At 44.1% G+C, this 27,955-nt stretch overlaps 1 protein-coding gene and 1 long non-coding RNA gene across 8 annotated transcripts in view; one reads left to right on the top strand and one right to left on the bottom strand.

Annotated features, from left to right (window-relative positions):
- Positions 1 to 8,386: 8,386 nt before the first annotated feature.
- The window catches only part of LOC133352564 (equilibrative nucleoside transporter 1-like), a 60,115-nt gene continuing 40,546 nt past the window's right edge, over positions 8,387 to 27,955 (top strand). For 2 of the 7 annotated variants that reach the window (XM_061568293.1, XM_061568287.1), the window contains exon 1: positions 8,993 to 9,090. The gene's annotated coding sequence lies outside the window, so the exon portion shown is untranslated. Of the gene's footprint in view, positions 8,523 to 8,992; positions 9,091 to 9,606; positions 9,643 to 15,550; positions 15,597 to 16,685; positions 16,808 to 27,955 lie in introns of those variants that run through there. The other 5 variants (XM_061568288.1, XM_061568290.1, XM_061568289.1 and 2 more) reach the window with 5 other exon arrangements.
- The window catches only part of LOC133352566 (uncharacterized), a 36,326-nt gene continuing 16,848 nt past the window's right edge, over positions 8,478 to 27,955 (bottom strand). Inside the window, exons 3-7 of the long non-coding RNA XR_009756278.1 lie at positions 20,463 to 20,651; positions 16,231 to 16,296; positions 15,529 to 15,581; positions 11,101 to 11,170; positions 8,478 to 9,837 (exon numbers count right to left, since the gene is read on the bottom strand). This is a non-coding gene — a long non-coding RNA (uncharacterized LOC133352566). The remainder of the gene's footprint in view (positions 9,838 to 11,100; positions 11,171 to 15,528; positions 15,582 to 16,230; positions 16,297 to 20,462; positions 20,652 to 27,955) is intronic.

Genomic DNA, 27,955 nt, shown 5'->3' with positions numbered 1-27,955 from the left:
TCTGGTCCAGGAGATTCCCATATTTTCACGATACAAAGGATAATGTCCACACTCCTTCAAGTGTGACATCTGGAACTTCCTCTACCACTGAGAAATTGTTTTATTCTTGCGGTGCATGATTCTTTGTTATACAAAATCTGCATAATATTCCTCCATGAATTTGAAGATTCCATCTTTATGTTGTGTTATGTTCAATCTGCCTCCAAATGTTATTTTATTCCATTCCCAATGATTTTTGTAAATAAAATTTAAATTAGGAGAATGATGGTTAGTAATTTGCAAAATGATAATGCCATTTTGCAAATTACCAACCATCAAGCTCTATTTTTGCTGCTTTCATCCTCCCATTGTTATGTCTGCAATAATCGTGAGTTGTGTTCTCTTGTGGAATGACACAGTTAACCGATGGAGAGTTAAAGTAAATGGATTCGTGTTAATACCGATAATATAATCGTGACAAGCCACTTCGTTGAGCTATCATTTGAGGCCAGGTCACTTCTGAAACAGAGCCATAGAGCTCAGTAGGCCTTACCTGGTAAAATAAAATAAAATTTGTTTTAGTTTTAATAGTTATTGAGGATCGACATCGCTGAAGTTGATATCGGTGGCAGTGATGCTGTGGGTAAGGTACACCTTATTGCAGCACAGGGAAGGAGATTTGAGGACACGATGCAGCTGCAAGCAGGGGGGAGCCGAATATAGTCGTAAGTCGTAATTCAACACACTGGTTGTTCAGTCTTGCACAACGTGTGGACACGCTGGCCAGCACTGGTGACAAGGACAGAGCCACCCCACCACCCCCCGGGATTGCCTCAGGCTGCGTGAGCAGAAGCTTTCTGTAGCAGTCCGGATTGTGGATCAGAGCAGAGCGTGTCACAGGAAAGCTTCAGACCCCCCCCCCACCCTCCAAACTGCTCTGCTGAGTAACAAGAAGCCGGTTGTTGGGGCTGGTTAGTGTAGTTGGTTGATTGGGGTGGTTGGTGAGGCTAGTTAGTGGGGCGAGTGAGTGAGGCTGGTTAGTGTGGTTGGTTGATCGGGGTGGTTGGTGAGGCTGATTCGCGGAACTGATTGGTGGAGCTGGTTAGTGGGGTTAGTTGATTAGGCTGGTTGGTGGGGCTAGTTGATCAGACTGGTTCGTAGGGCTGGTTAGTCTCCCCTTGTTGAAGTCACGCTCCCTCTTGCAGCTTTACCCCTTGCTCCCGAACACGTTGTTAGCAATCTAATTTATTTTAGCCACCGTTATCTTATCCGTCCTCCTAGTTTTCTACTCACAAAGTATGTTCATGTTCTTATTATACCCTTGGATTATCCTTACATCTACCATGGATCGCGTGTCACGGGGTATATATCCACCAGCTTGAGCTGTACACGGCTGCCACGACAACCATGTGGAAATGCTTGCTTTGCTCTCAACAACTTCCTCCACTGCCTCAGCACTATACCTTCTCCACTGCTTTATCGCTGTACCTCTGAGTAGTTACTCCGCGTTTCAGTCGATCCCATACGGTGCACGACTTCGATCGAAAGCACCCTTAGAAGCTACCTGGATAACGTGAATTTCAGGAACATTGTGGTTGCCGCTGGCTCTCTGCCTCCCCCACACCCCGAGTTCCGGCTCTCCTCTGGCCCCCCTTCCGGCCCTTCCATTATTCTTGGGCCCCGATGGTATGGCCCTCTCCTCAGCGTGTGACCCACTCACTCATATACAGTACCGAACTCATGAATGGACAAATTTAGTAAGAATAATGTAACATTTTATATTGAATCTTTTCCATGAGAAAGAGAAGTGCTCTTTTGTGAGGCAATGGATACCTTGCCAAATGAATTGGACCTCCTCCTCAGCTTGGCCATGAAACTATACGCTTTTGGAGATAAGGTGTGTGTATTTGGCCTCGTGTTCCATGCCTTGCATTCTTGACGAAGGCCACAGTGATGTTGACGAATGTGTTGAGTCTTTTGTTGTTGTTGTTGCTCTTGTGCACCACTGCTAGCACAGCATCACGAGGGACCGTGTCTAATTTGTTGTTATACCCCTTTTGTAAGAGGCCGAGATGCATTCGTGTGGTTGAGGAACAGTGTGGTGTGGCAATAGAGAGCATAGATTTGGGGCTTGCGACATGTTTATGGCCTTGGTGATTTAACCAGCGTTGATGACGAGCGCACGCTGATGGACAAGCCTGACAATGATCGCAAGATGCTTTGGCAAGGGATTTCAGAAGATGATGAAATTGAGAAATGCAGATGCTTGATATATGACGAACGCACTCGCATTCTTGGATTGATCACAAAGATAATAATCGGTTGATGGAATCCAAATGTATTGTGCAAGTGTTGAACATGTTCCCAAATTCCGTTGGTGTTGAAGCCTTTGTGAAGTATTTGAATAACACTTGGACTTGACTTGGCCATTAACCATGCCCTTGACACACAGCACATGGCATACATGGCAAAGAAACTGGAGCTAAGTATTACTGATAAGTCAGTAATACCAGCCCCACCAACTAGCTCCACTATTACTGATAAGAGTATACATTTGTACCAATTGAGTGGTAAATTGGTATTTTATTGATATTTTCCAGAGGAAATATATATATTTTTACAGGACCATATTTATAAATGTTGATATTTTGGGAGCGTCCCCTCTTGGAAAGTTTCCATATTTGCCTCAAAATTGAGGTGACATGACTCAAGTGGTGACAGTGTGTTTATTTATATGATGTTAAAATCCATCTCACTTGTCGGTAGTGGACAGGAGGGTATGAGGAGGGATGGAGTGGCTGAGGCCGAGCCTACATAGCCTCATGGCTCACGGAGCATGTCTTCGGACACCACATCTGGGTCTTGGTGCTTACCTTTGATCAGAACTGGGTCATTCCTGGGCACCCAAGGTGCGTCCTACTAGACATCTCGCCTGGATGTAGTGCAGTAGTGCTCAACAATTTTTGGTATATCAGCACTCCAATTAAGAACACTGATCCCTTTCCGACCACGTTTTTCCCCAGACCCACTCATGGCACTTAACATAATTTTACCGTGCATGAGTTGCTAACACTTAGCAATCAAACCGAGCTGGACATTATCTCTGGCTGCTACTCCATCGTTAGTCTCGACCTCTGGTCATCATCCCTTCTATTCCCAATCAGGGCCATCCTTGGTGTCCACTATCCCCTTTTTATTTTGTTCATGTTTTTATTGTATTTCAACAAGACCACGATACAGAGCATAAACCGCGACGTATGAGGAGGGGCAAAGAAACTCGGTGGTGTAAAAAATCCTAAATCAATGCTCCTGCGCAATCAACAAAAAGGAGGAAGGGGGGGGAAGTTGGGCTCACTGTCCCACCCAGGTGGGGAGAGCGGTAACGTGTACTTTACTTGTGTATAGGGAAGGGTGATAAGACAGGAAGAACTTAAGTGAATGGGGTATAGGGAACGGGAGAAGGAGGGTAGGTGGGGGAGAAGAGGGGGACGCACTTACACTAGTGTAGAGGTGATACGCGCTGGGATTAAGGATCGTATGCACAGTGCGTGATGATTGGCTGTGTAGGTGGTGACGCGCGCTGACGGTGGAGGATCAGGGGTCAGCGCGGGGTCGTGGGTTACGGGGTACCGATTGGCTGTGGGCGGTGACGCGCTGAGAGGGAGTGATCAGGTGGCAGCGCAGTGTGATTGGTGGAGTAATGTTAACACGCGCTGGGGAAAGCGGATCGTAGAGAGAGTGCGTCGTGATTGGGTCATTAAGGAACGACGCTCACGTCGACGCCGCATCAGCTCCGTCCCTCGTGAGCAGGGGCTATAAAAGGGGATGCACACAGGCGTAAGGGCAGTGTGTAACCAGCGAAGAAGGAAGACGGGGATGAAGACCTAGAGCCCTGCGGTACCTAGCCCCGCTGTCCTAAGGGGACCGGGACTCTGTGTAACCCAGAGGCGAGTGTAGTGGGTGTAGCCATAGGTCTACACGAGCCGAATGTACTATGTGTAGCCAGGGCATAGGGCTTACACGAGTCGAGTGTATTGTGTAGCCAGAGGCATAGGGCTTACACGAGTCGAGTATATTGTGTGTAGCCAGAGGCATAGGGTCTACACGAGTCAAGTGTATCGGGTGTAGCCAGAGGCCTAGAGCTTACACGAGATTAGTGGAGTGTGTCGGAGGAAGAAGAGAGACCACACGTTGTATTGTGATACCTAAAGGATTTAATAAAAGTGTGTTACCCGTCAAGAAGTTCCTGCCGTCAATTCCCATACTTCACTAGGATAGGATAAAAGCAACTTACACGAGCTTAGTGAATGTATGACTTGTGAAAGTCCTCTAGGGCATTAATTAGCTCCTGTCCATCCCTGAAGGACGGGCTAAAAAAAACCCCCTAGCATCCGTCCCGGCCCCACTGTGTTTGTACCTCACACTAGGGCTCCTCTGCCGGAATGGGGACCATCTGTCCTCAAATTTCCGTTCCTTGTCTCTAAGCCTGTGGCTTAAGTGTTCTGTACCCACAAGGGCAAGAAAGGACCCGTGCCACTCTGTCCATGAAAAGGGGTTCATGGTCATTTCATTGTGCCAAAATGGCCTTCTGAGCCGTAATGCTAAAGGTTTGCAGTCGAGCGCGCTGGTCAGTTTGACGCAGCGTAATTGGTCATCGTAGGTGCCATGTCGGTGCGTGCGTACAAATTCACACGGATGGGCTGTGCTGAGGGATAAGTAGGTTGAACAGTTCTTTTGGTGTACATGTGTTGTTGTTGGTTCCCCTCGTTCCATACGTTTTACCCTTCCCCCCTCTCGGTGTGTGTACATATGTTCTCGCGGTAATTATTATCGGTCGCCGGTTATTTATTGATGTTGCTGTTGGAGGCACACTGTTTTTTTCTGTATTGTCACAGCCGGGACGGCTGGTTTTTTTTCGCGGGGGAGGGTGATGTAGTGATTGTAGCATCACTACTGTGTATACATGCACACGTGTGACGTCACTATGCCGGGAGCGTCACTACCACGCGGGTCTACACACACACACATGACGTCATCCTGGCTGGAGGCGGGAATGCCGTCAGGGCTGGTTCGGGACTCGGGAGGCCACGGTGGTGCTGTGAGGCCATGGCACTCTCTGTGATCCCGGCTGGACACGTGACCGGATCCCAGTGGGGGCCGGGGGGCCCACGGGGCACCTCGGGGGGCACGTGGACAGTAGGGGGGGGGGGGCTTCGAGAGGGTTCTCGAAGGGAGGCGTGGCCGGGGTGGGGCCCGGGCACGCCGAGCCCCATATAAGCAGCCTCCTCACAAGGTTCGAGGCTGCCCGTGCCAAGGATGAAGATGCATTGTGAAGCCGCCAAGAAGAATCAAGCCTCCAGTCAGCGGACCTGCCAGTAGCCCACCTGGCTGGGTCACGCTAGAGTAGCTGAGAGTTAAAGAAGTGTGTGTTAGTTGAGTAGGTCGGTGGTCACCACCCTATGTGTAATGTACAGTGTTATAATACTTACTGTTCTAATAAATGAGTGTTGCCTCCCAAGAAGTGTGTGCGCCTAAATTGAACCCACTACACATACATTTACATTGGATGAGCATCAATAGTTGTGACCTTGGGCCAGATTGAGGGGTCCACCAGATGTAGGTCCATTTATGCTGGGAGATGTCTTGCCCCAGAAGCCTATTCCAGAGCTTCCTAGTAACGGATCTTCCAGTGCCCCTGGTGGTAGAAGGTGAGGGAAGATCTAGGGGTTTGCTGGGTGCTTTTCGTGATGGTATTCCTAATTTGCAGATATCTAAAGAAATGTGTTTGGGGGATACTGTATCTTACCTGCAGCTGGTCAAAGGGCAAGAAATGTCCCTCTTAAAGTCAGGTCACAGAGAGTTTCCAGCCTGCTTCTCTCCAGCTAAACTACCTTATCTCTTTGCTCCCCATTTTCAATGAGAGGTTGCCCCAAAGTGGGATACCTTCTACGAATGGGCACTGGGAGGAGGGGATGCTTCTACCTCTGCATATTCCCGGCGCCGAGGAAACTGTCCGCATCTGTGACCTGAGGCCCCGAGGCCTATCTTTAGCTGAGGAAAGGAAAAGCCAGTGAGGGGACCACAGGCTCATAGACTCCTCCTCTCACCATTTGCCAACACCTCCGTCTATAGCAGTGGTTCTTAACCTAGGGTGCACGCACCTCCTGGGGGTGCGAGACATGCCATATTTGTTTCGCAGGTAAATAATCGAAAACACAAATTAAGGATGGGCAGGAAAGTACAACTACTTTCTTTCATCAAACCTATGTATTTATTAACAATATACATGTTTTATTTATTGAAAACCAAAGGGGTGCAGACTGCATTGAAGGTTAAGAACCGCTGCTTTATAAGGTTAAATCAATATTCTGGAAGGTAACTCCCTTATGGATATTTGAATATGCCCGGGAGAGTCAACTCTCTATCCATGCGGGTTTATAGTTCCAGATGAAGGATGAGAATTGGGAATGAAGTACTCTAAAAAAAAGCTTTGGGATCCGAGAAAGAAACATTCCTAAATAATATAATAGTTTATGGAGGACCATCATCTTTATCAGATGGTCTATTTTGGAGGGATAGGGGAGTCTTTTTACCCACTCAACTAATAAGGTAGTGGTCTCTTGGAGCAAGAGAGGAAAGTTCGTCTGGAAGAGTGATGTTAAAGATGAAGGGATCATCATATCCAGGTACTTGATATGGGTTGGACACCATTTAAAGGCTAGCAATCCCTCCGGGGGTTTGAGAGATATGGGGGATAGGGGCATCAATTCCGAATTGGCCACATTTAACTTATATCCTAATGCTCCCCTGTATTCCCACACAAGGATCAATATAGCAGATATCGAGGTTGTCGGGTCCATGAATGTGATGAGAACATCGTTGGCATACAAGTCAATTTTTTTTTTAACCATTCCATACCTTACCCCTGAGATTTGTTGAGCACTCCGGACACATTCGGCAAATGGCTCCATGGCCAGAGTGAGCAGCAACGGGGAAAGAGGGCAACCTTGCCTCGTGCCCCTACTAAACACAACGTTTGGAGACGCTAGGCCATTCGTAACCACCGAGGCAAAAGGTTTCACGTAAAGGAGTCTACATTGTCAATAAATTGATGGGGGGGAATGCCAAATTTCTCGATCACCCAGAATAGGGTACCACCGTTGGCAAGATTGTAAACTACCTCGCCTGGTATAGAGTAAGTTGTGGTTCAAGCTCGACCGTGGCGCCTGTATGTTTAGAGCTTTAGGTTCTCCCCGTGGTTATGTAGATTTTTCTCTAGGTCCTCCAGTTGTTCCCTCCACATTTATAAACATGCGTTTAGAGTAGTTGGCTGCTCTAAATGTTCAGGTGATAATCCACTTCGTTGAGTTATTATTTGTGGACAGTTCGTTTCTTTTTTTTTAAACAGCTATATAGCTCAGCGGGCCTTACTTGGTAAAATACAGAGTTTAGCTTTTAGTTTAGTTTAGGAATACCCATTCCATCCTGTCGAACACTTTTTCCTCATCTAGAGTAAGTGCATAGGCAGCCAAGCTGTCATTCGTAACTAACTCCACCGCATTAACCAAAGTCTTCATGGTTGTCTGCCGAGTCCCTGTTTTTAACTAATCCTGTCTGTGCTTCTCCAATAATTGAGAAACGCATCCACACTACTTGCAAGTATCTTGGCCAGGAGTTTGCGATCTGCCTTCAAAGGGGAGATAGTTACTTAGGCTTTTGGTAGGGGTACCCGGTTTATAGAATCCGGGAGAGAACCGGTCACTACCCCATCTTTAACGAAAATACCAACCAATTATTGGAACGTAGATGCTAATGTTTGGGAGCCACCTATGTGCCAGGTATTGCCTGGTAGAATTAAATCGGCCACTTAGTTCCTGAGTACCTCCCATAGCCTCAGAATTGCCGCCTTATTTCTATTAAAAACTATTTTTTTTTTCAAAACCTTGCTTGTTAAAAAGTATTTCCCCAATACTGTTTCACGTTTCTGGAGTACCCTTGCTGCTCATCTATAGCTTGGTTCTCAACCTTCTCTCCTGTTTATGTCCCTATTAGACCAAAATGAAGGGCTTACTTGCAACTGTACCTAACTTTTTTTACGTAACCTCTTCGCTCATTATATTTGCATTGTGTTTTCTTAAATTTGCGTGTGTTTAATTTATGACCGTTAAATAGTTTGCTGCTGCGCTAACGTAGGAGCACGGATCTCCCTTGTAGCCAGGAAACTGGGACCATCCGTGGAATGAATCAAGTAAACTCAAGAGCCAACCATCCTACTAGGTTAAACATTAATTTTGTAGCACTGGCTGCACAACTACCCGTGTTTGGGACGTGTTTGGGACCTCCCTCCTCTAACCTCCAATTTCGGCTCAATCTTGATCAAATGTGAGACAGTGTAGTGAGCGACTGAACAATGTAGCATTCATGAGTCGTTTATCAGCTATTTCACAGGCTGCCAGTTCCATATCAACCTCTGGGATTCGCCAAGCGCAGTGGTTCTCAGAGAGCGTCGCTTGGAGCGCCAGCGGTCTGCGACGGTCTTCCAGGTGGTCCGCGGGGATGTGATGCACATTGATCTGGAAATAATGACAATGTTTTTTAAACCTTTTGTTTCGGACGCGTATTCATATTTAATCGAATTTTAAATGTCGGTTTACTCTCCAACACACCTGTGTGCTGAAATATTAACTATTTGGCACGTTTTGTTTCCGTGACAAACCTCACTAATTGGTTGTCAGTTGTGGCGGGTTTAACGACACATTTATGTTTACGAGATCTAACCCCAAAAAAAAAAGCTTTTGTAGATGTTATCTATTTCGCCCGGTATACAGGAGGTCGTGGGTTCGATCCCGAAATATAATAATTATTTTATTTATATGATTATTTCTATTAGTTTTATTATTTATTTTTACCTACGTGACTTTACCGAAAAAACGTGGATTTAAGTTCAACTTGGGGGGAAAACCGCTCGATCCTCTGGGGGGCGGAGGAGGAGGGGGGTGGGAGTGGGATGGGTCCTCATTATAGCACGGCCGGATGACGGGCAGCGCGCGAGAGTTTGCCGGTGTTGTCGGTGGGAACGAGGCGCGCGTGTTCTCAGCTCTCGCCTATTCGGTGAGTTGCGACGCGTTGGGTGTTCCTACAACGCATCTTGTTTTTTAGATTAATTTGAGTAATGCACGCAGGATGGTGGTGATTTTGATGAAGATGGTGCGCCGTGTTAGGGGTTTGTATGGTCAACTTTAACGTCAGGGGCTCGCACGCTGATATTAAGCGGCATGTTGTGTGGAATAGTGTTACATTAACACCAAAAAAACATCGATTATTTCAACTATAAGAACAATTATTCATGATTGAAGCCTATCCTAGTGCATAGTTTATAGAATAACGCGCGTTGACGTACAGTTCCGTATGATCGTAACAACGTGCTCGCCACGTGCTTACCATGCACTGTACCGCACTGTACAAATATGACTGTGTTCTATAATTTAACATCATGTCTAGTTGTCTCGCTACTGTGTATATTTGTGTGTGTGTTGACTGAAACACTCGTGGTAGGACGTATTGCGAAGGGCAGCGTTGTGTAATGTTTATTCGCTGCGGCCTACTCGAAGCACCACGGGCTGCTGGTCAGCGGACGATCAACGTGTCTGCTCCTGTTTTAAGGTTTTTATATTTTACTTAGTACTTTTAAGCGCGTTTCTGAGGAAAAGTAGCATTGTTGTCGCGACGTATTTAATTTATGTTAGCGCCAAAGTTGTATATTGGCCTGCACCCAAGGCCGCGTTGACCAGAGTGGTGAAGTATGGTCGCAGTAGGGGTAGGGAGGCCTTCATCCAGCAGTGGCTTGACACAGATGCTCTGAAAATATATAAATATAGCAATTAACATCTAATTCCATTCGGAATATAACTCGTGTAGAGTACTGAACTATAGAGTTCGCTACTGCAGTATGTACGTATACTGTAGTGCGTTATACTGTGTAGTGTTGTGCGTTAAAAAGTATGCACGATATATACACTAGTTATTTGTAATAGTGATATTAACATGTATTACTGGTTTTAAAGTACCAACTTAATGGAAGTTACGTCGATTTTTTAAGTGCCGTACATAAAGCAATAATGAAATGTCATACGTTAGTGAGAGTGAGGCAATTTAGTAACTACGTTCGATTGCAAACAAGACAATTATGGCTATGATTCTCGTAAACACGAGTGTTGTTTTATTTTTTTATGTTTTATTTTTTAATGTTTTATTATCAAAAATGTTGGCGCCTTCGTTCCGTGTTTCCCCAAGAGGATTTTGCCGCCAAAGTGCGGTTTTGGGTTTCCGCTTATTATTTTATTATTTAAAAACTTTACGTGCCCTTGACACCTCAATTGAGTACCATGGCGCGGTGTTTAAAGATCATCGCCACTGGGGAGACAAAGGCGGCCGGGCGTGGGGTTGCCCCCCACCCCTCGTGTCCCGTGCCGGCCCTTCATAGGTGCTCGCTAACAGCACTTGCCCCAACAGTCTGTTGAGGCTACACGGGGCATCTTTGTCTCTATGCATGTCATTACATGTTTCACGTGTGTCGCTTGACACCCATGCAAAGGGCATGTTCCGCCCAAAAGGACCTTTTCCAGGTGAAATATTTTAATTACGAAATAAATAAATAAAACATTCCACCAGCACTAGGGAGAAACCATCCACGTGCACGGGATAATAATGTTAACGTATAAACAATAGAGTAAAAACCACACCTTATCCTGGTAGAAACCACCTGGTTCCACCAGCCCACAGGGGATTATTGTGTCCGTCCGTCGTGCATCAAAAATAGGATGGGCTGGGAGGGTGGGGAGGGGCTGGGTGGGGAGGGGAGGGTGGGAGGGGAGGGGCTGGGTGGGGAGGGGAGGGTGGGGCTGGGTGGGGAGGAGGGGTGGGGCTGGGTGGGGAGGGGCTGGTCACCCCGTGGTGCCCTTATAAAACTCAACGTTTAACCTACTCACACCGGCTTGTGCCCGCCCTCACAGTCGGCCATATATGCGGAATACACCACGCCGCCGTTGACCCTGGCCATTGACCTGAGCAACCCAACGTTCCTCCCAGCTCCCTCCGCAGGAATGTGTTAATGTCACCAACCTCATGTAGACTTTATGAGAGTTTTCAGCACGGCTGTGTGAGGCGCGTAGCTTTCACAGTCTTCGTTCCGCTGTTGGGAAGAAAGTTTGGAGGAGTTAGCCGTAAATCTGTTGTGGTATCAATACGTGGGATCGCCAAACATTACTACCGCTCATACGGCGCATTGGGATACCTTGGATGATATATTAGCCTTACAAATTTCAAAATTATTATTGTTGTGTACAATGCTCTCCTCTACGAGGGAATTGCGGTTACGGTCATGCCTCGTGGGGACGGCAACTCAATAGATGGAGTTTTGCAAAAATGGAACTTAAAAATTGGGGAATTGATATATGTTCTGTTAAAATCACATTTACGGCGTTATGAATCTCTAAACTATTAATTTTTCAGGGGGGAAATAAGACGAGACGTTGTCTGTCATTTGTCCTCACGTGCAATTCATAGCGGTCACTGCATTTTGATAAGTACTGTACAGTCTTTTTTTGTTACTTATTTTCAGTTTTTTCAATATATATAAGGGAAATTTGTGATTATGTGTGTCTGTTCAAAATGTTTAGCGTACTTCCCGACATGCAACAAACTTGAAATTTGCCACGTGGGTACTTACCAGACTGTACACCATGCAACAATTAAAAAAAATTAATCCGTAAAAACAAAGTTTTTCACTATAAATCCTTTATATGCGTGGCGGCTAGAGTCCTCTCGTCCTCTGGCTTGAGATGGCTGCCACCTATGGGTCAGATGATTGTCTGCCAGTATTAAGCAATTGGTAATTAAATATTTAATTTGTTTTCCCTAAACAGTGTAAAATTTTGGAAAAAAATTTTCACGAACATTAATTGTCTCGCACAACGAGTTTGTGTGCAAAATGTCAGCTCGATTGGATCACGGGAAGTGGGTTTAAAAACGACCAAAAGATTTGCACGGTCGTAAGCAAGCAAGCAAGTGAACTTAATATAAAGGATTTAAAAATAGACTTTTATATTTTTTGGGGGGTGGGGCGCATTAATGGATATATTTTGCATGGCAAGTGAGCTGTGACGTCACATCTGTCACGTCACCCGCATGCGGCAGCGTCACGCAGTGTGCCTGCCGACGTCACGCATCCCCAACCCTCCGCGTAGGCCGTGTATCCCGCACAAATGCGCGGCATAGCCGTCTCGATTTTCTAAGTCAACGCGACTAATTTCAGCTCGCTCTTAAATATAAAGCAGAAAATACATCTTTGTGTGAAGCAGCAAAAACTCTCGAACGCTGAGCTCTGACGTCATGCAATTTGCACAGCTGACGCTGTCTGGAATTTCTAAGGGAACTATTTTCAGCTCGCCACGTCATTCCCTTCCGAGTTGCCTAAATCGACCTTACGTATAAGTGGGTTAAGGTTTAATTTTCTTGAGTGAAAAACATCCGATTTAGTTAAATTGATTTGTTTCGGATTTTTTCTTTCTTGCAAGCATCACATTTTTCAGGGTTTTCTAGTGAAATATAAGGGAATATGACATTAATCCAAGACAAGAATCCAAGTCCCGGGCGAAGCCGGGTAGTAAAGCTAGTTTTATCATAAAATTGTCGATTTTCCATTAAATATGTACTTTAAAAAGGTTTGCTGTATTCTTATATGTTATTCTATTAACGTATTTTCCCGCATATAACCCGCGGGGTATACCACTTTTTACAAACAAAACAAGACCCTGCGGGGTATATGGAGGTGCGGGCTATCCCAAAAATATTTTACACGTGTGACTCGTTTAATTTTTTCATGGTAGGACTATCCACTATGCAAAACTTACCTTTGACTAAAGCACTGCTGAATAAACCACTCACTAAAATTGCACATGTTATCACGTTTTAAATGATTCGAATTGTTTGTACAATTAAACGACAATGTTTGAAGTGGGACAATGTTTGAAGTGGGCGCACTTTGTTTACCGGCGACGGGAGAGCTGGGGGGAGAGAGAGGTGAGGGATTGGGGGCGAGGCAACCGGCGTTACCGTAGTGCCGCTATTGTCAGCGCAGTGCGCATTCTACAAGTGCTAAAACTGTACTTATCTACCAATTATGTGTTACTTATTGGATATTTACTTTTGTTACTTATTTACTGTTTTAAGTTCACTCGTTTCCGGTTATTTTTTCTTTGTGCACGTTATGATTTTAATGTTAACAATTGATAGTGGAATGTATTACAAACATAAACTTCGTATTAATATGATGGAATTAAGCTGCGGTAACGACGTCAAAGATATGAATGCATGCGGGGTATATGGAGGTGCGGGCTATCTGAAATTTGTTTTACACAAAACGCTATTTTTGCGGGGTATATGCGTCTGCGGGTTATACGCGTATGCGGGCTATATGCGGGAAATGATGGTACACCTTGTGGCCAATTCTTTTCCTGGTGGAATGCATCTCTAATTTTATAATGGAAGTCAATGGAAATTGGATTCAATACATGTGATTTTGCTTTATGGACAACTTTTCAGGAATGTATCTTTTCCGTATATTGAGGGATGCCCATACTTATGTAAACCGTGCATCGTGGTCATCCATCCAAGCACCTCCAATGAGCACGGTTGGCTACGTACGGTGCTAAAGAGATTCAACATACATACAAGCACTTTCCAGGCTAAAGCCTGCTTGATTTCCAAGGTCTGGGTGATAAAGTATGGTAAAATAACCCCTGCAACCCACAACGGCGTGTGGAGGCCCTCATCCAGCAGTGGATTAATAAAGGGTTCTACCAACACGATGTTAGCCATATGAACCTTATGGCGGGACTTCGGGGTCCTGAATAAACGTAAGTCAAAATCGTAATTAATTTTATTTTTGGCAACTCCTTCCCACAGCACACATAAACGCTGCGACCCACCTGGCGCGGATCATTCTGTTGTCATTTCGTCCAAGCGAAGCGAGGATGAATGCGTAGAAGAAACAAAACTTTGAAACTTTGATTAGCGCATTGTGTAGAGCTCGTCGAGAGGAATAGATTGCCGTATCGTTCGCTTTCAACAGACAAAATGACGTCGCAACGCAGTTTATGCGAGAGCCGGGGGCTTATGGGACCCCGGAGTCCCCACCATGAGGTTCATATTATCGTAACCGCCATTACTTTCTTGCTGGGTGGACGCCAGGAGTGACAGCCACAGATGCTGTGTGCCCATGGGTTCATGCCTGGACAGCTGGTACTTGTTCATAAAGGATCATGTTGTCGTTGCAGAAACCTAAATTCGATTCCTGGCCACAGCTGACATCTGTGGGTGTGATATCTAAACCAGTCCACTGCCCCCACCACCAGCGCTAACCAGCGTGGTAAACTATGGTAACACAACTGTCATGACTGGCATGTTGTAGGGGGAGTTCTTAATCCAGCATTGATTTGACAAAGGGCCGTAATTTATCGGTATTTCATTTAAGTACGAGATGCATGTGCAGGAATACCACAGTTTGGTTTTTTCGGTAAAGTCACGTAGGTAAAAAATTAAATAAATTAAAATGAAAACAACTAAATAAAATCAGGACGTTTCGGAAGCAACACAAGCCTCCGTCTTCAGGTGGAACTGCCACAGCAAAATTACTGTAGTGTGGCGGTTCCACCTGAAGACTGAGGCTTGCGTTGCTTCCGAAACGTCGTGATTTAATTTAGTTGTTTTCATTTATTTTATTTTATTTTTTACCTATGTGACTTTACCGAAAAAAACAAGTATGGATCCTTGCAGTCACGAAAACTTCAAATCTAGAATTAGGCATACCACAGTTTACGCCCGGGATGCGTTCCTGAAAACCAGAACGTAAAATCGAAAGTACTTCAATCAAAGCATTTTTGGTGGATCAAAACGTAGTAGAGTACCTAAACAGAGGATGCTCAGTCACCCATTGCGCATTCATACTGTACAACCATGTGAAAAGTAAGTGTATTTTATTGATATATTAAGATACGTTACCTTGTCTGTTATATTATATGTATTCGTATATCGTTTTAAAAATAGTTTACACTTGTATAAACATAGTGGCCATAAATACGGTATGTGGGGGGGGGGAAATTGCTTATGTGGACACATGAAAGAGACGCCTCTACTTTAGGAACGCTCACGCTTGGGCACCATCTGGCACATGAACGTGTCCGTGAATTCGTGCGCCAGATTTTTGAGTCTCTCCAAGACTCAAAATGTTAAGTCTTAATGGTAAAGTTCGTAAATCTGGAGTACTTTATCGCGAGGTACCACAGTACGTAAAACGGAATTGGGTATCATTGAGTTGAGTACATTATGGCGAAATAACGTAAAATGGGAGGGCGAAAATTGGGATATTACTATCCAGCTATGTATATATGCATATGCTATATATGGTATACTCGTGGGCGACCCATTGGGGTTCAACAGTCATAAATCAGTAATTGCCAAAATGGATTTCCATTCAAATGTGTACATAACCTGATTCATCTTGTCCTCGTAGCCCTGGGGCACGGAGGGAAAATTCCACAGCCCTGTGAATACATATGGTCAGTAACGCTGCCTTTAAAAGGAAAAAAAATATATATATTAGGTGACATATCAGGCAATGGTCCTTCTTCAAGGCAAAGAGGTTAAAGAAATAGAGGGGATAATTCATCATTATTTGGTGATACTTGCCTTGGCAGTGGTGCATACCAGAACTAATGGAGCATCGAACAAATAATAGCAACCATGCCCTTGGATATCATGGCAAATTATCTCAGCCATGGTTGCCTTAGCGAGTCTTCAAATGAGTCCCGTTATGAGCCTGCAGCACTTTGTGGGAAGTCAATAGTGGTTGACCAATGAATAGACTGGTAATTTCCATGGGAATGTGTAATTTCAACCCACGGGCCTTGATCCTCCAGCCACGAACAGTGCCCTTCACTTGGTTGGACATAGGGAATTGGACCTTTGATCAATACCCCATAGTTTTCTCTCAACACCCCGTGATAGAGAAACCTGAATATAATTTTTAAAATGAATATGAATAACATACTCCCAGCCACAGAGGTTCGTTCGTTTCTCAATCCGCTTGTCCTGGGTGGGGGTCACAGCAGCAGAAAATTCCTTAACCAAATTGCCCTCGTGTGCCTCGTAAAACTGAGTGGGGACCGTGCACAACCAGCGACATCTCACCACCTTTCCAGCGTTGCATTGATCGTGGCAGATCTTGAAGTTGACTCCAGGCAGTTAATGTTGCACCATCTGCCATGAAAAGGCACCACAGATTAAACCTTTTGTTGCAGCAATGGGACAATGAGTTGTGCGATTGGGTCTTGGGCCATTGTGGCACATGCCCACACCATCTGTTCATTGCGTAGGCCCCAGGCCAATCGGGCACAACATAAAAGGAAAGAGACAATCGGCCAGATGACCCTGACCAGCCAAAAAGGCCTCAGGTCCAGAAAACAGAAGGAACTAGTAGTCTCGGTTACCGTGACATTCATAATGCTGAATGTTTACAATATTCAGTTTGCTTATTCCTAATGAGAGACATATTTGGGTGGGGGGGAATGCAAGCTTGTTATTTTTTGTGATGGCCCCCTCTGTGTGAAAGGGCTTTTCATATGAATTTGATTTATTTCTCATTCCAGAACGGAGAGATTAACAACCAACCACCCACACACCCCCTATTTGCAGCCAAAGCGAGTGTTTGGATTTGGTGAGGCTTGCCTTGAAGTCCAGCGACTTGGAGGGTGGGTTCGTTGTGGACCGTGTACGTAAATTGCAATTGTGTATTTGGAATGTCCACTTGCAGAGACTTGAAAGGTCCTTAGGAGGCAGTACCTCAAATAGCTATCTATATATATAAAATCGTTCATGTCTGTCTGTCTGTGTGTGTGTGTGTGTGGACTTTGGCCCATACGCACTTTCATTGGACGGCGGTTGCCCCTGGCAACGGCTAGCCACGCCTTCGCCGCTTTCATTGGACCTGGCAACGGCTAGCCACGCCTTCGCCAAGGGCTGCAGTTTCATTGGACGGCGGTTGCCCCTGCCAACGGCTAGCCACGCCTTCGCCACTTTCATAAGCTCCGTATTTAATTAAATGATAGCCATTACACAGTATTGTTGGAGCGCTAGGGGGGGGGGAAGGAACGCCACCCGTACCCTGCCTCTTCCAAGCCGACAATTTTAGGCGAGGCCGCAGGCTTTGCACGCTACTAGGCCTCGACACCCACCACGCCACTCTGAGGTAAATTCATCAAAGTTTTTCCTACTCTTCACTACACCCCCACCACAATGTGTGCTATTAATATTACTTTTAAACCCAACGCGCCAACAATCGATTACTTTAATGTTCACTGTACAAATACTCATTAAGCTGGGTGAGCGTACTGCCAGTCTATCATGTACACTGTAGCCTGCTTATTAAGCTCGGTGAGCGTACTGCCACTCTATCATGTACACTCTAGCCTGCTTATGAAGCTGAGTGCGTGTACTGGCAGTCTATAATGTGGACTCTTGCCTGGTTATTATAATCGATTCTTTATATGTTCTTTGTACAAACAGTCATTAAGCTGCTTGAGCGACCCCAGTTCGATTCCAACTCACGCCCACCACCGCTGACGATTATTTGAAACGGACCTGGCCCTCCCCTAGGTCCACTCAGCCTCAAAAGCGTAACTGCTGTCGTGTGTGAACATCGTCACTGGGGAGACAAAGGCGGCGGGGCATCGTGGATCCAAGTCCCGGGCGAAGCCGGGTCATGTGTATGTGTGTTTGTGTTTATGTGTATGTCTGTGTGTCTCTATGTATGTGTGTATGTATGTGTATGTATGTGTTTGTGTGTATGTGTGTGTGTATGTATGTGGGTTTTTTTATGTCTTTATGTGTATGTCTGCGTGTCTCTATGTATGTGTGTATGTACGTGTGTGTATGTATGTGTGTGTCTATGTATGTGTGTGTCTATGTATGTGTGTGTCTATGTATGTGTGTGTCTATGTGTGTGTGTGTATGTGTGTGTGTGTATGTGTGTTATATGTCTGTCTGTGTCTGCATGTATGTGTGTGTGTATTGTGTATGTGTTTGTGTGCATGTATGTGTGTGTTGTGTATGTGTATGTCTGTGTGTATGTGTTGTGTATGTGTGTATGTATGTGTGTATGTGTTTGTGTGTGTTTGTGTGTTTACGCTCGCATTACACAAATGTATAATGCGGGTCTAAGGCGTTCCTTACACAGCATTGCCGCTTTATTATTTCAGTCGTTTACTGCCGTATGCACCCTGAAAGTCGTGTGTGTCTGCAGCAAGCGCGTGTATGTGTACCTATGGACGCGCGCGCGTGTGTTGTGTAGGGGGAACGGTAGTGTAGTGCTTAGCGTGCTGCCTGTGTCTGTGTGTGTGTGTGCGTGTGTGGTGTGTGGGGAGCGGTAGTGTAGTGGTTAGCGTGCTGTCTGTGTGTGTGTTTCTGTCTGTGTGTGTCTGCGTGTGTCTGTGTGTGTGTCTGTGTGTGTGTCTGTGCGTGTGTGGTGTGTGAGGAGCGGTGGGTGTAGTGCTTAACGCTACGCTGCGCTACCAACCCGGCAAACCCAGTTCGATTCCCGCTCACGGCCACCACCGGTGACGATTATTTGAACCTCCCCTAGGTCGACTCTGCCTCAAACGAGTAACTTAACTACTGTAGCGTATTAACATCGCCACTGGGGAGACAAAGGCGGCCGGCCGTGGTAGATACAAGTCCCGGGCGAAGCCGGGTAGTACAGCTAGTGTCATCTGTATTTGGGGTTTGCATGTTTCTCCCCGTGGTCTTTGCTTATTTTTGTTAGTTTTCTTTAAAAAAAGAATATTTCCTCACATGCACAAATATGCTCAATTGTATTTGTTAAACATCCCAATTAATTACCATCTTGATTAACAGTTTTTAGACTTGGTGGGGCTGGATAAATAAATGACATTAATATTTTAGTTTTTTGGGATACTTTCTTTACCCATTGCTCAGTGCCAGTTTTTGATGATTTGCTATGAAAAAGGGCAATTGCCTGGATTGTAACCTATTATGTTTTTTTCCCTTTTTAAAGTTGTGTTATAGACTAATGTGTTTAAAAAATTTGCTTCCAATAAGAACTGTAGGGATGGGGCCAAATAATGGTATCAAAACAGCTGATATTTTGGTGTTGCTATGCTAGAGCAATGAAAAGGTCTTGACATCAAATCCTGTTTTATGGGCTGGTTAAAATAAGTGCTGTTTTGCGTAAAGTTTTTTTGGTTCTTTGGAGACGCCTCGCATGGCAATGTCGTATTTACACGACTGACGCAGGACTGTCAAAATAGATGTGCACTGCTCATCATTCAGTTGATCATCCAGAATTATGGATATGTTTTGCATAATTTCATTTCATAAAAATGTATACTTGTGGCTGCACGCTTTCAACTTCAGAATAAATTACTTGATATTTACAGATAATGGTTTCATTGTTACTGAATGTCAGAAGGTCCAACAATATAGGGACAACAGGCCTCTCGCTCATCTGAACTGTTTATAAAATATAGCTAGCAAACCCGCACGTCCTTTCGATGTGTCCATTTGTCCCTCATTCCAGCCAACTATCCAGCGAGAATTTTTTTTTATAATACGCGTGTCCCCTCACATAACAAGCGTTCCTGAAAAGCAGCGTGTGAATGGAATCGCGCTGTATGAAGCCTATTTTCCCATATACATTTATAACGGGGGGGGGGGGGGGGAGTGAGTTGCCGAAGAAAAAAGTTTAGTGTTTCATTATTTATCCCTGGATTTACAAAATACGTATAAATGTAATAATTAAAGTATTAGTAACAGTACAAAAAAATTATTAGGGATTTAATAACAAACAAGATTAAAAGATTACAACTTAAAAAGATTACTTAATAAGGAATAACTTCCAGGGCGGCTGCTTCTACTCAGATCAAAGTGGCCACAGCAAGCCCACGCCACTGGGCACTGGCATGACACGGTGACGCCATCAGATTGAGACTCGAGTTAGTTAACCTGTGAACAAAAAAAGACTTTGTATTTTTATCAATGATAGGTTTTTTTTGTTGAGAAAAACGTAATTTGAAAAAATCATTCTTGAGCACGTAACTGTGATACGCACAAGGCACCTCCGATTAGCACGGTTGGCTACATATGATGTGAAAGAAGTTCAACACACGTGCATACAAGTATGTCCCTTAAAGATGAATCACGGAACTGCGAATTTGCGCTATGCGGGGGGCGGCGCCTGTATAGTACGATAGCGTATCCCACCTCGGTAAAGTCACATAGGTAGAAAAAATAATAGTTCACGATCGAAACGTCGTGATCTATTTTTTTTTTTACCTATGTGGCTTTACCGAAAGAACCAAAGAGTATGGATTCCTGCAGTCACGAAGTTTCAAATCAAGATCATATCCCACCTATTTGTGCGGGATCCACGGGCCGGGGTGTGACGTCAGCGTGACGCACGGACCCAGCTGGAGTCGGTAGGATGTGGCGATGTCATCCGGCAGATGTGCACGCTGTGCCTCCGCCCCACAAATACGAAGGAGACATCGCAGCGGTACATCTCCGCTACCCCAGACACGGTTATCTGGCTTGACCACCATCTGCATGTCCATCAGCCATACAAAAGAACAAGGAGACTGCACTTGACCACGCACCAGGCAGACAGGATTCCAGCCAAAAACATTTTTTCCAGCCACAAAATTTTCGTTTTCAGAACTTGCCGTCAACTCTGTTTAATGGCTTTGTGCACTCTTCAAATATTTGTTGCACTTTTGGTGCATTGGTTATTCATACATAAGTCTTGGAGTGTGTACTCGAAACAAGTTAAATTGCAGTTCATAAAGATGCAGTTCATACAATACGCATACAATGTTTGAGATACAATTAACATGATCATTTCGGACCGGTGTGTAAAATGAGCTCTAGGCATTGACGTGCGTAGATTAAAAATGCTTAATATTAATCAAAAGTGTTTTGAACACTTGCATTGACACGATTGTAAAAAAACGCAATGCACATACGTGTACTGGGTTGATGAGGGTCATTGTTAGTTGTTATTGCCAACTATCCTATTGCCCGTCCAAGGACGGGTGTATTGCAGTAAATCTGAAACTTGCAAGCGAAAAGCAGACCGCGACGTGATATGCATTGCATCAATTCGTATGCAATTGGTAAGGCCGTGGTGACAGACTTATTTTAATTTAAAAGTTATAATCCCTTGTTCATCATGACGTCATTTTTTGTTCTGTCTCCATAGCGTTACGGAGATCGCGTGACGTGAGGGTTCTGCCTTTGTAGTGAGGGTTGTCAGTTGACGCTGATGAGGGGGGAGGAGGCGCATCGCCCCCCCATGTGGAGTGACGTCATCTGCTAATTATTATTAATGTCAGGGGGGGTGTCCATTTGGAGGACGTCACCTGGTCATGAATATTAATGAGGGGGGCTGGTCGATGTGGAGTGACGTCACGAGCGTTGGTATGCTTTATTTACTAAGCTGTGTCATCTTGCTCTTCTTAGAGTGGCAAATGCTCAAAAGCCGAGTCAACCCTCACATGATATTCCTTATTTTTTCGTGAGCAGCACTATATGCTTCATTCCCCCTCCACCAAACGGTCATTCTGCTCGTAATGCCGTGCTGATTAACAATAAGTAGGGCAAATCATGCATCTGAATGAGTCCTATATAAACGTGTTCCAATACATGTTTAGGGCACTGCGGTGGCGAGATGTTAACTACCTCACCTGGGAGGTAGTGGGCTCGATCCTGACCCTGACGCCTGTATATTAGGGGTTTGCATGTTTCTCCCCGTGGTCGTATGGATTTTTCTCTGGGTCCTTCAGGTTTTTCCCCTCCACATTCAGAATCAACATGCTTATAGAGATTTTGACTTTTTACATTTCCACTTCATTGAGATATTATTTGTGGCCAGGTTTCTTCTGAAAAAGAGCTATATATCTCAGTAGGCTTTGCCTGGTAGGATGAGGATAATTTAGTTTTATTTGTATGTGTTTGGGTGATTTGTTTACCTTTCTTGTACTTTGCACTTGTATCAGATTTTTGTTTTGTTGTTGTAACGTTGTCACCCGCCCCACTGGACATCTGTGAAACACAGATTTGTAGCTTATCGGATTCCTACCAGTATAAATAAATATTCTGATTCTGATTTAATTTGCCAATACAATGATAAGGCCAGCTCATTGTGTGTGATATTATTGTCTTGGCCACCACGGCTTGTCTTTTGAGTTTGTCTTTTGAGCGCAGGTTTTAATCACCGAAGTTTTTGGTACTTTGGCCCTCGTAAAATACATTCTCCCTTCTAGGGTTGAGATATTACTGCGAGTCAGGCCACCGATGGTGGTGTGGTAAAACCTCTGGAAGGTGGGGAGAGCCTTTACAAATGTTGGATGCATATAATTAACAACTGTGGCTGTCGCCTGATCGGGCTGGTTGTAATTACCGTCAAAAGGTCGTACTCAAATTGTAAATGTTGTGGGTTTACTCTTCAACACACAAGCGGTGTGCTGAAGAACGAGTAACGAATTGGCATGTTTTGTTTACGTGACAAACCTTACTAATTGGCTGTGTCGGGTGGTGGCGGATTTAACGACACATTTACGCGATCTAATCCAAAAAACCTCTATTATGGTTAAAAGTTGGCATTTACGCTCGATTAATACCGAATACCCTTAATTAACGAAACACCAAATCTTCACCAGTGTAGTTGTGGAGAGAATAAATCACAATAAGTAAGCAGACGATGTCTCCTTAATATGTCTTGTGCAACCCATCTGCAAACGCCCTTCTATGTAGCAAGTTGCGCGCATGACCTTCTAAAAAGGCTGTTGGGCCTTTGTGTTGTATCAGAGATACTTTTATTTTTACACAACCACACTGTCCTTTTTCTTACTTCCTTTACTATCTCTCAGGGTTACTTTGACGATCTGTCGCAGACTCGGTTTTCTGATTTTTCAAGCATTTTCTATTCCTTATTTTCGAGCTTTCTTCTCCAGAAAACATTAAACACTTGTGGTCTCACTGAGGGTTTTTGTACTTATCTTGCGGTACAAACATTTTTTCTGTACACGATTGCATCGCAACATTGCGAGACATGTTACCAACTTGGGGGGGGAGATCTTCAACTCGCAGTGGATTGTTCACGGCTGTAGTTGATGATTATTTACCATGGACAGGGAAGTCGAATGGTTTTCTTGTAAAGCCGTACAATACGAATCCGCTACTGATGATTGGAGCATGTAAATTAGTATTTGACACGCAAGACCTTTTGTAATCATCGACGGCAATCAATCATCGCCCAATTGCACCCTGTATTAACTCTCAAAGCCTCGTCGCATCCTCCTGCCATGCTAATAATACGACCTAGGCATTTAAATTTCACCGGTGATAGTTGTTTTCTCACGTCCCCTGGCTGATGGTTTCCCTCATACTCCTGGCTGCTCAGTATAACTTGGGACTTACTGATGTTCACCTTCATGTCGCCTCTGGCAAGGTGCTCTTGCCCTCCTAACCAACCTCGCCTAGCTTCGCCAGTGAATCCGCCGTGATGACGAGATCATCAGCAAACAGTCGTTCCCCACGGCGGTCCTGTTCTCGTCTCTTCGCGTAACAACGTACGTCAAACACTACTGCGGGCGGCAGTACACAACTTACGAGCGGGTTACGTTCCAGACCCGTCCCTAAGTCCATTTGTTCGTTATCTTGGTAGTCAATATTTAACTGGACTGTACATACGGTCAGTGTTATAAAATGTGTTATGGTTCAAGAAAAAAGGGAAGCATTGTTAAACTTGAAAATACTGTTGTGTGCATAACGCGAGAAGCTGGGACTCATTACATCTCGCGGAGGATCGCTCCGCCACACAAAATAGTTCCGCAGTTTGGTTCGTGGGTACGACCGAACGTTCGAAAGTCGGACTTAAAAATAATGACATCTCTTGGCGGTTCGTTCGTAAGTGCGGAATGTTCTTAAGTTGGACGTTCGTATCTTGAGGGCTGCCTGTATAATAAATTGTATGGGGCTGAGTGTTTCCCTGTGGTGTAATTCACTATGATTGGGAATTTTTGTTGTTGCTTCTGTGTCCTGCCTGAGTTTCTAGCGCAGTGAAATGTTTCAATCAGGTTTCCCTGAGACCCCAAAGTTATTTTATGTATTTACTATTACTTTAGTAGGTAAGGCCCACTGAGCGATACAGCTCTTTCAGAAGCGACCTGGCCACAAATGATAGCCCAAGAAAGTGGCCTATGTGGAAATATATAGCAGCCAAATACTCTAAACGCATGTTTCTAAATGTGGAGGAGAAAACCCGGAGGAGCCGGAGAACAATCCACACGACCATGGGGAGAACATGCAAACTTCAAATATACAGCAGGCGCCAGGGTCGGGATCAAACCCACGGCCTCCTGTATACCAGGCGAGGTAGTAAACATCTCGCCCTAGTTATTTAGATACCTATTGCAAATGAGACTATTTTGGTCTCTTTGAGTTCTCTCACCTGTTAAAATAAAATGAACTCGAACTAAATCACACCCTTATTCACTCGATCACTCGCTCGTGCTTGCAAATGAGGCGATATGGGACATTTGAGTTCTCACTTGGTTGAACAAAATTAACTTAACCACTCTGGCTAACCCCAAGTTCCAATTTACTCGAGTCCGGGTTTGGCTATACCAGGGGTCGGCAACCTACGGCTCCGGAGCCGCATGCGGCTCTTTACGGGCTGCTTCTTGACGATATGTACGTATGTACAGTATGTACTTAGATGCATTGCGGCTCTTGAAATACTGAATTTTGTACCGAATTGGAAAGAAATGGCTCTTCTTGTTATTTTGGTTGCCGACCCCTGGGCTATAATGTAGCTGTTGTATTGCTCTTGCACAAGTGAAGGCCCAATGCTTCAGCACGTGCACATATTCTTTGACGCACGAGAAGTGAGACCTTTTAGGTTTATTGTTTAATATTTTTATTGAGGGCAGGCTTCCTGGCTTTACTGCAGTCTAACTTTTAAGTGTTACTGTCGGTGGTTAAATGTTATATTTTTGTTGTTCCTGCTGTGCTCGGGCACCACAGATCTCGCATTGTAAAATAGCTGAAAAACTGGCATCCGTGTGACAAATCAAAGAAACTCAAACGCAATGCAGGCACAGGTTACTAGCTCTGTGCAATGATCCTTTTATCAGAATAATGACGAAGGGCTAAAGGTCTGAGCACGGTTGGGGTTTTATCTTTTACAATTAGGTCTGTTTAAAGTAGGAAAATATATTAAAGTTAGTCACTTCATATGAGTACACAGTCCATGTATACATTATTCAATACAGTAATGCTTCGAAATTCGTATATTTGATAAACAAAGTTTTGGTATAATACTTTCATCGATCTACAGGACTATAAAAATAGGAATAAAACTAATTCTTCACTCTTGATTTGAAGCTTCGTGACTGCAGGAATCCATACTCTTTGGTTCTTTCGGTAAGTCACATAGGTAGAAAATAAAATAAATCACGACGTTTCGGGCGCAACACAAGCAGACTAAAATCTAATATTATTTTCAATATAAATTGTCTTTGTTTACAATATGAATGGTTATGGCAATTTCCATTGCAGCCAGCTTGGTGTGAAAACATCACCACCATTGTTTTCCTTTGCTGGTCTCGTGGGTAACGTATTCATCTTGCTGGTGCCTTGGATAACTTGCAAGTCGCAATATGAGCTCGGATAAACCAGAAAATGTGGAACGTTATCTTGAGCAAGCAAATAAACAACCGGTCATTTATCAGTTGAGTAGATCGTGTCATGTCTAGCCTAGAGATATAAAAAAAACTAACTTTGGATGCCAATTTTTGCTTCTCGACAGTTCACTGTTAATGTGCCATTTACTGAGGGACTAAGTATGTACTTTGAACTTCTTTCTAACCGTACGTAGCCAAACCGAGCTAATCGGAGGAGCGGGGGAAGGAGAGCAAACTAAACACAAAAGGCACTTCTAAAGAAATGAGTTTTCAAATCTACATTTGAAAGTGCACAGCTCCAGTGGCTTCCTAGTATCGGCAGGAAAGAGCGTTCCAGACGGCCACAGAAGCGCATCTGAAAGCACGCGATGCTGCAGTGACCGTCTCTTTTCTTTTGCAGTTGTCTTTGTTAGATCGCTATCTCGCCGTGATCTCGGGACTGTTTTGTTGTTGCTGTTTTTCCTCGCTCAAGCTTGATGAATCGGGCTCGTATAATTTATTTATATTTAGTGACTTGTCTTTTTTGTGTTGTTTGTTGTAACTTTGCTGACCCGCCCATACTGGACATCTGTAAAAAAGAGCATCACAGCTCCTCGGAATCCTCCTGCAGTCTTAAATAAAGATTCTGATATAAACGAGCTACTTTAAATTGTGTCCAGATAATTTTTTATAGAAGGGTTCGATACCCGGACGTTTGGCCAATTTAATTTTGAGAAGTGTTCCGTGTGCAGAAATTGGAGTTCCCATGAAAAACTCTCCAATGGGGCATGACATTCATAGATTGGCACAGATGGGTCATGAACATTTTATTTATTTTGTAGAATTTAATGTAGGTCGTGTTCAATTTGCCCGCGTGCCAATGAAAGCTCATAATTTTCATGTCGAATAGCTGATTCAGCACCGCTGAATTGCTCGGTTCAATTCCTGTCACATGTGATTAAGCAGGTTATCAAATCAAGCAACTTGAAGGCGTTAGCCGATTCACAAATATCAGAAAAGTTTTTCGTGACTAACACACAAAGGCAGTTCGTAATACTGAACATTTACTTGTGATGCGGTGTGTGCATTTATTTTCATGTCCTTGGACTATGCTATACAGCAGAGCTTGTGGGTGCAAAGTGCTTGCGTTGACTTTCATCAAAGTGTCTTCATTTCTGAGCAAGGCCTCGTTATGTCATATGGTGTGTGTGTGAGGGTGCATTGTGTGTGTGTGTTGAACAGTACTTTATTTGCTTTTGAACTATACTACATCCCACGGTGTCTCTGGTTTGATTCCCAGAGTCACAATGAATCTGGGTTGCCTGCCTGTCTTAAATAATCTCTGAATATGGATCGGGGGACTACTGGGTCACATTGGCCTTAAATGAGTATCTCTGTGGGAACAATCAGCGCTATGGAGACAAATGCGGCCAGGCGTGGTTCTTGCCGCCCCATCCCCTTGCGTGCTCTTGTCAGTGTGTGTGTGTGCTTGCTCGCAAAACAAGTAATTAACCTGACAGTCAACATGCCTAAGTGTCGATCTTTGCATTTGTGTGTGTGCGTTGTTGTTCACAAGCGGTCAATGTGCATGCTGCTGTATTCCCAGAGTCCCACGTGTGAATTTCTGTCTTGTATGTACAAAAGTGGCTGCTGCAACCTGCTTTACCACCACCGTGATCATATTTCATATTATTTATGAGACACACTTGCTCAAGCAAGTGTGGGACAAATATGATTTGTGTAGAAATGTAAGCAAATTATTTGGTGACGCTACATCGTAAAAACAAAACACTCGAGGCATTAGTCGGTAACACTCCCTTAAAGTTTTAAGTCTAAATTTAACTCCCTGAAAAGTAGAAATATATAATCTGTAAATAAAAATGTCATATGATCAAATGTGTTTTTATATGTATATATAAAAAGAATAACAATAATTTTCAAAGGAAAATATTTTAAAGTACTGTATATAATAAATGTAGCGCATCTATTATTGGACACACTGCACTTTATACCCTGGGGCCTGAGATAAATAAGTTTTTTTTAAGTTTATGAACAATTTTTTATTGACATGAATCGTTAATTACTAGTAACAAATTGCGTAGCAGACAAACCCGTCAATAATCAGAAACGTATTACTAAATAAACCCATTTCTTTTGAAATGTTAATTATAAAATATTGTCTT

Source organism: Lethenteron reissneri, chromosome 41 (genome assembly GCF_015708825.2).
Source record: "Lethenteron reissneri isolate LAM-NWPU_2019-01 chromosome 41, ASM1570882v1, whole genome shotgun sequence".
Lineage (NCBI taxonomy): Eukaryota > Metazoa > Chordata > Hyperoartia > Petromyzontiformes > Petromyzontidae > Lethenteron > Lethenteron reissneri.
Note: the sequence above shows the minus strand (reverse complement) of the source record. Positions and strands in the feature narration are given on the sequence as shown.